Consider the following 12,746-nt stretch of genomic DNA (forward strand, 5'->3'; position numbering starts at 1 on the left):
CGGAACCATCAATTTGTAAGCGCCCGCCGCCTATCAAAATGATTGAAACCGTTGCAAAGAACATAATCTATTAACGATGCGGGCCGAGCCGAATTTACGAAAAACGATTTTCGGGCATAAAAAATCACATCCGATTTTATAGTAAAGTTTTTGCACAGTAAAATTTATCTCCTACTTTATGACTTGCGTTAGCGACGACTCAAATTATATGCCATTTTTAAGATTTCATGCAAAAAGTTCTGATTTTTACTAAATTTCATAAAAAATATATAAACTTTATAATTATAAACTTTACAAGAACTTTTGAAATTTCAACTAGTGTCTATTATCAATTTTTATAAATTTTGGATTGGTAATCACCGCATTCGAAACCCACGACGGCCAACTTGATAACAATCAGAAGTGATACCAAATTTACAGGAGATATTATATATCTAAAATGTGGTAACAAGTCAAAATTGCCTTTGGGAGGCATTGGTAAAAAATAACTTAAAAAAGCAAAAATACTAATCGTTTTAAAAATTTGGCACAACTATAAAGAACAACTACAGAGTTTCAATATTCAGATGCGGTCCTCGATTATAAAACAGTGATTCTGTCACGCATTTAGCATTTCAGATACAAAGACAAAAAACAATATCATCAAAATTATGTTACATATAAAATATCTTTCCGATCATAAATCATGATGTGTTACATGGCTTCTAAAAATATGTCTAAATCATTATTAATTCGACGCGGGGCTATTAATTCAATCAAATAAAGTTATTTTTATAGCTGTTTCATAATGTATAAATATAAATATATTTAGAAATAGCTGTGTAAATATTTTGAGCACGCGTTGCTTGAATAAATACAAATTAACACTTAATAATAATTAGCACATTTAGAAAGTTACGATGTGCAGTAAAATTGCAAAATATAGCGTCGGCTGTTTGAGTAATAAAATTCAAGATACATCTGAATTTAATTAATTTGCCACACACACTATAATAATAATTAACTTCTCGAAGGAGGAATTTATGATTTCGACAGAAAATTCGATTTGCAAATTCAATGTTTTTTCGACGTTTTTGAAGTCATTCTGAATTCTTTGGAATAAAAATTGAAATGATGAATATGAAAACAAATTTTGACTTTGCATTTTCTCGCTAACTAATTCAAAAATTTAAAATTATTTGATGAAATTAGTTTTGCAATATCAGATTGAGCTAGTTCTTTGTAATTAGTAACTAAATAAAACTTCTTTTGTCAACTGATTTTGAAAATGAACACCGTTCCTGGCACACAAAAGTTTTTGCAATATTAAACAATTCAAGCATAAAAATAAATATGAATATGTTAAAATTAAATTTGATCCTATGCTTATAGGATTTGAACCTGATCATTTTTAACTATCTTATGGAACACTGCAGACGTAGGAATTGAGCGCGGTCTATTTTTCAAAACTTTAATCAATTTTTATAACTAAACCACTTCTTATAAGCCTATAATATTTTAAGGAGTTAGATTTAACTATCAACTGTATCACCATGCAAAGTTTCATCAAAATCTCAGAAGATGGTTGTAACCATTTTTGTCGAAACTTTATTCAACTTCGAATAGCGATGGCCAAAGCAAACCCTCGCGTAAAAAAGTGCCTTATAATTATAAAAAAATAATTACCATTTAGGAAAATGAGCAGCACGCTACACATAGCTTATAGCAATTAGGTTACAATTATAATCAACATTACGGAAATGTCGGACAATATTTTGACAGCTCACTTGTACTAATTTCTTTGGAAAGAAACGACAGAAAAATTCCGTTAGACGATACGTAAAACGCAATACACATAATTAATATAAGCACACATATTATATTTTACATATATTACGAAATAAATTATATGTTCAGAAAATCATTTACATTATTAGTGGTAAAGATCAATTTTCTCTTTTATGCTTTTTCGGCAATTAATACATGTATCAATTCTTGTTAAAAGATGAAAATTGTATTGGTGAGTTATATTTGACCAATATTCTTTTAGAAATTTCTTTACTTTTGAGAGAGAAATCGCGACTGAACGAGGGAAAAACGTCTATAACGAGTATACGGCATTAAATTATATATAATTTTTATTAACATGTATTTCAACTTAATTTACAAAATATGCTTGCAGTAGTGAGCAAAAATGCTAACCAAAAGTTTTATCGTTTAAACCCATAGTCTATGGTAGGTTAAACAATTTTACAACCTAACAATACACACCGTCGAACTTGAACGTGACTTTTTCCATTTTTTCAGGATTACAACAAATATTTGCGTTTATCTATTACTTCACAAATAATCTTAATAAAATGTTTTCGCAGGTCTCTCGTAAACAGTCAATAAATTAGTGGCTCTACAATTTTGTTGCGAGTCCGAAGGAAATTATATGCTAGATGTGTTGGTTGAAAGTAAATATGGCATTCGGAACTTGAAAAATCAAAGATTTGAAACTGTGAAATTAATAACAAAAAACAGAACTACATAAAAACACATAAATGTAAGTAGTATTTAAGGAAATTTGCAAAAACTTTCTATTATGTGTAAATAGCAGACATAATTAATAAAAATTGAGATTTAATTACTTTTCAAATGTTTCGTACATATATGTACAAAAAATAACGCTTATTGAACTCGACTAATTTTGCATTTCGAAACAAAATAGATATGTTAGTTATTTTATGTATATATATATATATATATATATATATATATATATATATACATTGTATATGTACCTAAAAGGTGTATTCAAAGAATAGGGCGAAAGTTTCAAGTTTCGCGGGTAACGTAAATAATAACTTTTCTTGTTGTCGTTATGTTCGTAGCATGTCCCGAACATGTTTACGGTTTCAGGCATATAGCATATACTTATTTTCTGTTCGTTATTTTTTTTGTAGCCCACTATACATTATCGACAAAGCCTTAAGATCCTCAGAGATCGACAGCTATGATTGGTCAACTTTATGATTAATGACCTAAAATTTCACACCTCGTCGACAAAAAAAGTTAGCCTATATCATTCATTAACAGTTCCCACTCTCAAAACGTGAAACGGGGACAATAGCTAAAAAATATTTAAGAGAAAGATCTATAATTAGCGTGATATCTAATAAAATTTGTCTAGTGAATTTTCGAGTTTTGATTCGAAATGTGAAAAAGGTGACACGGAAGATTAAATACTACGATTAAATATATACAAAATATCTACAAACATATTTAATTATGTTTGTTAACACTTAACGTATGAACCCTGAAAATTAACGTGTTTCTGTTCCAACCACCTAGGACGAGCCAAATAGATTTACGTGTATCACATAAAATTTAAGTACAAAGTTAAAGGTTTTTAGAGATTTTTTAAACAAACTTTTTTTATTATCTCTTTTATTTATAACACCAGTAAAGGACATTCAATAAATTTGATGAATTTACAATAGTCGGCCAAAAAGGGACATTGTATACTACAAGGGCATGTTGGAAAAAACAGCTCAGTAGTTGTTTTTTCATTCGATATAAAATTCACAATATTTTATTGATAATTATATAATTTTAACTATTTACTTATTGAATAATTTTTTTATATTATTATTCACAGTGTAATCTGTTTGTTGTTATTGAACAAAATATAATTGATTTAATAAACATTTATTGTAGTTATAATGCTTTATATCCTAGTTTATCTAATTTGCCTGAAAATGTCCAAAAACTAGGTTAGGCACAACAGATGCATCAATTGTTAACTTTAAAGTTATGACAAAAAAAATGAATCAAAATCTTTTTTTTTTTTTTGAGATATATTTATATATACATCACTTATTGTTAGCTACGATGTTAGTACTTCATACCTATTCTTGGCAGGAAATTATAAAAAAGCTTTATTTCAAAAATTCTATCGAAAAAAGTGTGACAGATGCTAAGTTTGTTGGTGCTATTATATTGATTTTAATGCACATGTGCGAGTGAAATTGCAAATTAAGTTACAATATTTCACCCTTCAGTCAAAAGTAAGCACTTAATTTAGTTAAGTGAAATAATTCGGAACAGTTATAATTCAAAGTGAAGTTGCATTAGCATTAGCATAATATGCAGTTGAAAAGTTAAAGTGTATATCATATAAAACAGTTCTATTTGTATGTGAATAAACTTAAAGTATAGAGCGTGCACATACAGGGTGTCCCAGAACTTAACGTCAAGAAACGGGGAGATAGATAGAAAGGTAGACAGTTACGATCAATATGGGAGTATTGACCATAACTGTCCTTAACCGTATTTTACCATTTTACAATCAAATGCGCCAACTTTTGATGAAACATGCCAACATACCTTAGTATATTTTTTTAAAACCAGGGCTTGTCCAAGTCGACCAATTTATAGTTTAACAAAAAATCTTTTTTCTTGAAAATTTGGGACAATTGTATTCATTTTTTACTAAGGCCGTAGAAAATCTGTTTACGATAACGGCTCCAAAGTTTAAATAAATAAAAGTAATGAAAATTAAGCACTATAACCGAAAAATTGTGATAAATTCACCAAAGCTCTAGGTTGCATATCCCCCATTTTACACGGTACTCGTTTTGCACTTTTTCGATCTTACACGGTTTTTGAAAATATTTGTTTAACGAAATTTATTAATTTTGCATTTACACAAAATTATAAACATTAAACTATAGTTTGCTTGTATCTACAATAACAGTTTTATAGTTTTACTATCAAAATACAGCACTACAAAATGTATGTTACAGTTACGAATTTTTAGTAGTCCACGTCTATGATAGAAATATGTAGATATGATGGAAACTCAAATTTAATTAAAAATCATTATTTTTAAACTCTGGTTTTAATTAGTGTTCATATATCAAGGTGAACAAATAAAAAAAATGTAAGAAAATCTTTAATTTATGAAAAAAATTATAGTTCGACAATAGCAAAAGATAAAAATAAATAAACTAGAGAGTAAAAGAAAGGTACAAACCAATATTAATTTTTATCTATAAAGAAGACGCAATATTGAAAATACAGTTTTTGTATTTGTTTTATTAATGAAATAAATTAATTTTCTTAAAATTTATTAAATATGTTTAATATTAAATATATCAATATTTATTTTTCGATCAATATATTTGTTATTCAACATATTAAAAGCTTACGAAAAGGGCTTACGAAAGTGATCTTCATTTAGCACGGTTTTTTCATATGAAAGTTAATTTTTCGAGTTACACGGTTTTTTTCTGGAACGTATCTACTGTGTAAAACGAGGGATAGGTATATATATATATATATATATATATATATATATATATATAAATATTATTATCATATATGCAACTGTGTATTGAGAGTGTATGTAAAATGATCAAATTTAACTAATTCTATGTCGAATTAATCCTTGAAACAACGTTTTCACGTGATATATGAATAAAACTTTATATTTCTATTAAATTTTCATTACAAATCAAGGATGATAACATCATAAATTAAAATGTCGCATTATGTTAAAATATTTTCAAATTCGTTCGGAGGCCCATAAGTAAGAGTTTGTTGGTAGGCATATTAAAACGAAATATTTTGCAAACGCCGCCAATATGTGGCGAAAGGCATCAGAATATTTTACCGGGTATCGATCAAAACGATAAATATCCCAAAAAATGCTGAAACCATTAAAATACTACACATAATTTCACTCTACATAATGTCTATGTTCGTGGCCGCACAATTCCAGCGAAAATAATAAAAAGCTCAACATCTAAATTTATACCGTACACTGATTTATGCATACGGAAGCGAGTTGGTTATTAGAGGCAGGTCGCCCCAAGTTGCTATTAAGCGCGCGATCAGCATAACAAAGAAGTCGCGAACAAACACAATTTTAATCGAGAGCATTTCACTACGACACTACAGACCGTATTGACGTTTTAATAACTATAGGCTTTACCACATCAAACTATGTATTATGAACAACATAGGAGATGATATTAGGTAGCTTGCGGTATAATTAAACGGGGCGCATTGAAAGACTAAACCACAAATGATACACCTCAAATATATTTTTTGTAAAAGTTACTCAATAAAAGATAATTTTTTCTGTTTGTTCTCGATATACTAATTTAATTCACTAGCAAGTTTTTTAAGTAAAATTTCTTTAGTCGCGACTAGGGTGTAAATCCGTAAAAATGCAACAAACGTTACGGCAGATAATATAAGATAAAAGTCGAGTGCCAATGATTCGTCATTCGCTCTCGATGATATCATTTCTGTACGGGTCGATTGTGATTAGTCGTCGCGGATGTGAATAGAGATCTGTCGTTTCATGCGTACCGATATATTTTAAAGTTACATTGTAGTACAAATGTTGATTTAACGAAAAATGTCTGAATCAGAAGAATATTTTACCCTGTTCCTTAATATTTTACCCTGTTTCTCAAAAATTATCTTTATATTATTCGCAGTATCTATAAATCGTTGAAGTTATTAAAATGGAAAAAAAATTTTAGGCAAGACAGATATTACAGTTATTACAGAATGAGATTATATCGCCACCGAAAAAGTAAAAAAAATACAAGCAGTCAATGAATGTATGTTAATTTTAATTACATGAAGTTCTTCAAACACAATTACATGATGAGTGAAGTTGCAAAAACAATATTTGTTTAGGCGTTGTTTAACATAATCCACTGTGTGAACGAATATTATAGAAGTTATTAATCAGCAATTACTTCATTTCTCTAATGAAATGTTCATTTCTAAATGCTAATTACAATGCTACAAAATACTAATGCTGATTAAAATACAAATATATAATTTAAAATGTATCATTATATAAATGTATACAATGGTTGACACCAATAAATATGTGCATCCCAAGTGTTACCATATTACTAATAAACATTATACAAAATTGTTATATGATGTACTTATTTTTACTTAAATGCCATCTTGTACAGTAGCAAATAAGCTTTACCTCAATCGCGTGTGAACCTTACGCGCACTCTTTTTTTTATTGTATTATATAAATAAATATTTTAACCCTTACCGCTCGGCATTGACTCAAAAACAACATACCAGCAAACTTAGTGCCGCATTCTAACGAAAATGCACCAGCTGTAAACTTGATATTATTTTGTATATTATGAATTTGTAGACATTCAAGAATATACATTCACAATAATATCTAAAGTTATTTCCTGCAGTATGTCAAAGTTTAAATCAATTTCCAAAAGTCATATCAAGTTCATTCCAGTGACGTTAAAATTAATTAGCGTCTTACCAAATTTTTTCTTAATCTATAAAAAATTGTAATGAATCGATTTTTATATATCTGTCTTATTTGGTACAAATTTTGCTTCATAATTTGCTCAATCGTTTTATCATATTTAGAAAATAAAATTATATAATAAAAAAGCGTAAAAATACTAGCCGAAATAAATTATTCACAATCTATGCAAATTCAAATTTTTGTACGCTTTTCGTCTGTTGATTATAAATTAATCAGATGAGCATAAATAAATGCAGTCAAATTTTCAAAAATTTGTTTCAAAATTAATCCGCGCCGGAATGAGTAGTGAGCTGTGAGTGAAACATGTGAATGCTTTATAAATTTTCAAACATTCGTAAGTTTTATTTCATTTTTATATTTTTGCAAAATTGCGTTTTTTATGAAAAAATTTAGGATTATCAAGTACTAGTACCAAATTTGTTTACGGTTTTCATTCTGTTCGATAAATATGTATAAGGAAATAATTTTTATTATATCTAAAATTCGGACCAAATGTCAAACCAGAAGGAGGAGCACCATGACAGTACAGAGGGCATTGGAATTTATCTTGGAGATGGTGGACACAATTTGTAGCAACCACTGCGGTATTCTTCGAGGGATAACAAGCGGCGTAAAGAAATTTATTTAATATTTTATATTGAAGTCCGAACAATCAACGGAGGCAAAGTTCTTCTTCTCCCTTGCCATCAACGCCCTCCTAGCGTGGCTTGAGAAGAATCTCGGACTTTGCAATCATCTCCTTGCCCTCTAAACGTCACCTCGCAACTAATCTGACGATTCAAACCCCGGAAAAAATTGTTATAGGAACCTGTCATTATGGCGGAATTATTGATGTTTCAATGGCATTTCAGTTTGTAAAAAATACAATCGTTTTCGTGTAATGAACATAACTTTGGAGAAAAATATTCATGTACCAGATACGTTTCTAAAGGTTCAGTTTCCATGTGCAGCTCCCACACCTTGACACTGAGATAATTTGAGAGATCATATATCTGCCTGAATTACTAAGCTTGACATCACTTATAGAACTAATTATTTCACTAAAAAAACTTCTATTTTTCGGATATTCGTGATCTTCAAACATCCTAGCAGTCACATCAAATAAGGTGCTGCCGTCGCAAAGCAAGATTGTCACTTACTATTGAAATAAAGAAAATTATCGACTCCAATAAAGTAATGACTTTGGTCAGTTCCTGCATATTTGTAGGATATATGTCTACGATATTAATCCGTTGATCTGGAAGTTCTGGATTTTTATGTTTAATTCGTTAACAATCTGCTGAAAATAAGAATCAACAAAAATCGACTTTATATGATAGGTGTGCGCATGAGCCAATATTCTACGGGGAAATGCTTCAACCATTAATTCCATTGGTTTTACTCGCACTTAGCAAAAGGTAATATTTTTTAAATTGAATAACTACTTTATTTATTGCACATTTCAGCTAATTACCACAAATTATAATACAAATGTATAAATATATACTTTAGTAGAGTAAACAAAATTAAATGCATAGGCGACCATAAAATGCACCTACATATCCATAAATTATTAAAAATACTTTTCCCTCATCAGGTCTACTTAAAACAACGATTTTTATGGACATCACCTCAGAAAACTCCTGATAAGTTTAATTTTAAGAATGAAAGCAAGTCGACTTCTTGTAATAGGTGAGCATTATCAAATATTCTACGGGGGATGCTTCTACCACCAATTCCATTGGTCTAGTTACCGTTTAGAGAAAGGTAATACATTTTTAAATTAAAAAAATGATATATATATATATATATATATATATATATATATATACATTATAAAGAAATTGAGTAAACGAAATAAAAATGCTTTGGCGAAAATAGTTCGTAAAGTAGACTTAAACATTCATAAAATATTAAAAATAATTTACACTTAGCAGGTATATCTACAGCAACGATTCTTATGGAAATAACTCGTCAGCAAATCAATGAGAATATATGTAGATGTCAAAAGAGTCCTCTACCCTCATTTCCACAATCCAAGAAATAAACTTAAATACAAACTACGGGTCTTGAACCAATAAAGAAGTAATCACTATAACTAAGATCTACCAACCCATAAAAATTGTCTGGATAAGCACATGTTTCAATAAAATTTGTATAAAAATTTAATATATTTTTCTACACTTTTAAACTATAGTTTTTTTTTTAATTACATTTCTTTTAAAAACAATTGCATTGTTTTTACAAGTGCATTAACCAGTTAACTATTCTCATTGAAATGTAGGCACAATTGTGTCGTCAGAATCGAGGTAAAATGTTCTTTTAAGGTAAACTACCACTTACAACTATTCATTTTATATCGACATATTATAATTCATTTTATATCGGCACATAATTATTCATATAGTATACTCGTCAATGCACAAAATTCTACCACTTCGCCATGAGTATATTATTCAACCACAATTGACTAGTGAAGTCAACAGAAGGCTAATGAACTTGTAAAGCCTATAAAAAAAATCAGTCTATAAGTAAAAATAATGATGTATTACAATACCAGCGGACAATAATTGGTTAACCAATTCCAAGATTGTTTTTCCCTTTGATGGTTTTACTATTAACGATTTTCAAAACATAATTAATAAACGAAATGTGTTCGTGCTATTTGTATATACAAAGAGCGTCAGATGAGTTCCAAACGCTTGCATAATTTTTCTTTCCTCGGTGAAATCTAAAGCAGAATTCTTGAAATGTGTTCGACGTCTTTGTCACTTGAGAATGTAAATAAAAAGCCAACAATATTAAGTAGCTTACGAGTAGAATAACATATAACAGGTCATAAAATAAATAAAGATGTTGTGACAGTCGCACTGGTTCTTAAAATACATTTTAGTTATTTTTGCTCCGTATACTATGTATGCACGGTACGCGTAATATGAATCGTACGGCACCGATCTGATACTACAAAGCCATTCGTTTGATTTATTTAGAATCGAACAATAATACGAAAGCAAATTGTTAAAAATACCATTCCAAACTTGAAAATGATGAATGTGATACACATTATATATATATATATATATATATATATATATATATATATATTCTGTTTTATTATTATATGAATGCAAAGTACAAACCTATAACTTTATATTGAACTTTATTTATATTTTTCCATAATAATTCTAAATTCAGGATATATGTATTTAGCATTGTTTAAAACATTTTCTGTCTATATATATCCTTTGACATCTTTAAGCTTTCATAGTTTACTAAACATTTTGCGTTAAATTATGATAATGATATCTGAAATGATTTTAGGCTTGAAGTTCACCAACAATATAGTGAGGTGATTGTAGAGCGTACCTGAGACATTCGACATCGTCAGTAGAGTGTAAAATAACTATTTTATGGTTTAATATTAACATCACATTATTTATTATTAACATGTGACCGAAAACGTGGCAATTCCAAATATATAATATATAATACACATAATTTAAATTTATCTTTTAAAGATAAAGATAAAACAATAAGATTTTTCTCTCTCTCTTTCTCCCTTTCTTGAAATATAAGTAAAATACAATTTATTATGTGCATTTGGATTCTTGATAATTCAGCAACATTAATTATTCTTTCAGCAGCAAAAACAAAAAGTTATTTCAATATTCATAATTATATGAGGGAAAGATTTATTTATGAAATACGATTTACTAATTTCATGTTTTCTCGATGTTTTAAGTCATTCTGAATTATTAGAAACCAAAATAGGAAAAGGCGTGTGTGTATATGAGTAAAATATGACCTCTCATCGACGTTTTTTCAAAAATGGCTGCACTATATATGGATGCATATAGATAGTGCCTATATTTCAATGAGAACAGTTAGCTGCTTAATCTCAATTATTAATTGTTTTTAAAATATATGTTATTAAAGAAAACAATCTATAGTTAGGAAGTGTAGAAAAATTTATTGAAGTTTTATACAAATTTTGTTCAAACAACATGTGCTTGTACAGTTTTTTATAGGTTGGTATATCTCAGTGGTAGTGATTACTTCTTTATTGGTTCAAGACCCGTAGTTTGTATTTAAATTTAATTCTTGGATTGTGGAAATGAGGGTAAATGACTCTTTTGACATCTACATATATCCTCAGAGATTTGCTGGCGAGTTATATCCATAAGAATCGTTACTGTAGATACACCTGCTAAGTGTAAATTATTTTTAATGTTTTATGTAATGTTTAAGTCTACTTTACGTACTACCTTTGCCAAAGCATTTTTTATTCGTTTACTCAATTTCTGTATATTGTATATATATATCATTTTTTTAATTTAAAAATGTATTACCATTTTCTCAATGCCGGTAACTAGACCAATGGAATTGGTGGTTGAAGCATCCCCCCGTAGAATATTTGACAATGCTCACACCTATTACATGAAGTCAATTCGCGTTCATTATTATAAATAAACTTATCAGGAGTTTTCTGAGTCCATAAAAATCGTTGTTTTAAGTTGACCTGATGAGGGAAAAGTATTTTTAATAATTTATGGATATGTAGCTGCCTACGCATTTCTTGTGGTCGCTATGCATTTAATTTTCTTTACTCTATTTGCCAAAGTACATATTTATACATTTGTATTATAATTTGTTGTATTTAGCTGAAATATGCAATAAATAAAGTAGTTATTCAATTTAAAAAATATTACCTTTTGCTAAGTGCGAGTAAAACCAATGGAATTAATGGTTGAAGCATTTCCCCGTAGAATATTGGCTCATGCGCACACCTATCATATAAAGTCAATTTTTGTTGATTCTTATTATCAGCAGATTGTTAACGAATTAAACATAAAAATCCGTTAATATCGTAGGCATATATCCTACAAATATGCAGGAACTGACCAAAGTCATTACTTTATTGGAGTCGATAATTTTCTTTATTTCAATAGTAAGTGACAATCTTGCTTTGCGATGCAACGGCAGCACTTTATTTGATGTGACTGCTAAGATGTTTGAAGATCAGGCACGAATATCCGAAAAAATAGAAGTTTTTTTAGTGAAATAATTAGTTCTATAAGTGATGTCAAGCTTAGTAATTCAGGCAGATATATGATCTTTCAAATTATCTCAGTGTCAAAGTGTGGGAGTTGCACATGGAAACTAAACCTTTAGAAACCTATTTGGTACATGAATATCTTTCTCCAAAGTTATGTTCATTACATGAAAACGATTGTATTTTTTACAAACTGGAATGCCATTGAAACATCAATAATTCCGCCATAATGACAGGTTCCTATAACAATTTTTTCCGGAGTTTGAATCGTCAGATAAGTTGCGAGGTGACGTTTGGAGGGCAAGGAGATGATTGCAAAGTCCGAGATTCTTCTCAAGCCACGCTAGAAGGGCGTTGATGGCGAGGGCATAGGAGAACGTTGCTTCCATTGATTGTTCGAACTTCAATATAAAA

At 29.1% G+C, this 12,746-nt stretch overlaps 1 pseudogene; it reads right to left on the reverse strand.

Moving 5' to 3' along the window:
• Positions 1-8,136: 8,136 nt before the first annotated feature.
• Positions 8,137-12,746, reverse strand: part of LOC113375172 — a 10,946-nt pseudogene continuing 6,336 nt past the window's right edge.

The sequence above is a fragment of the Ctenocephalides felis genome, unplaced genomic scaffold, assembly GCF_003426905.1.
Source record: "Ctenocephalides felis isolate EL2017-DRISC unplaced genomic scaffold, ASM342690v1 CF-g0.4_SCAFFOLD_01886, whole genome shotgun sequence".
NCBI classification, from domain to species: domain Eukaryota; kingdom Metazoa; phylum Arthropoda; class Insecta; order Siphonaptera; family Pulicidae; genus Ctenocephalides; species Ctenocephalides felis.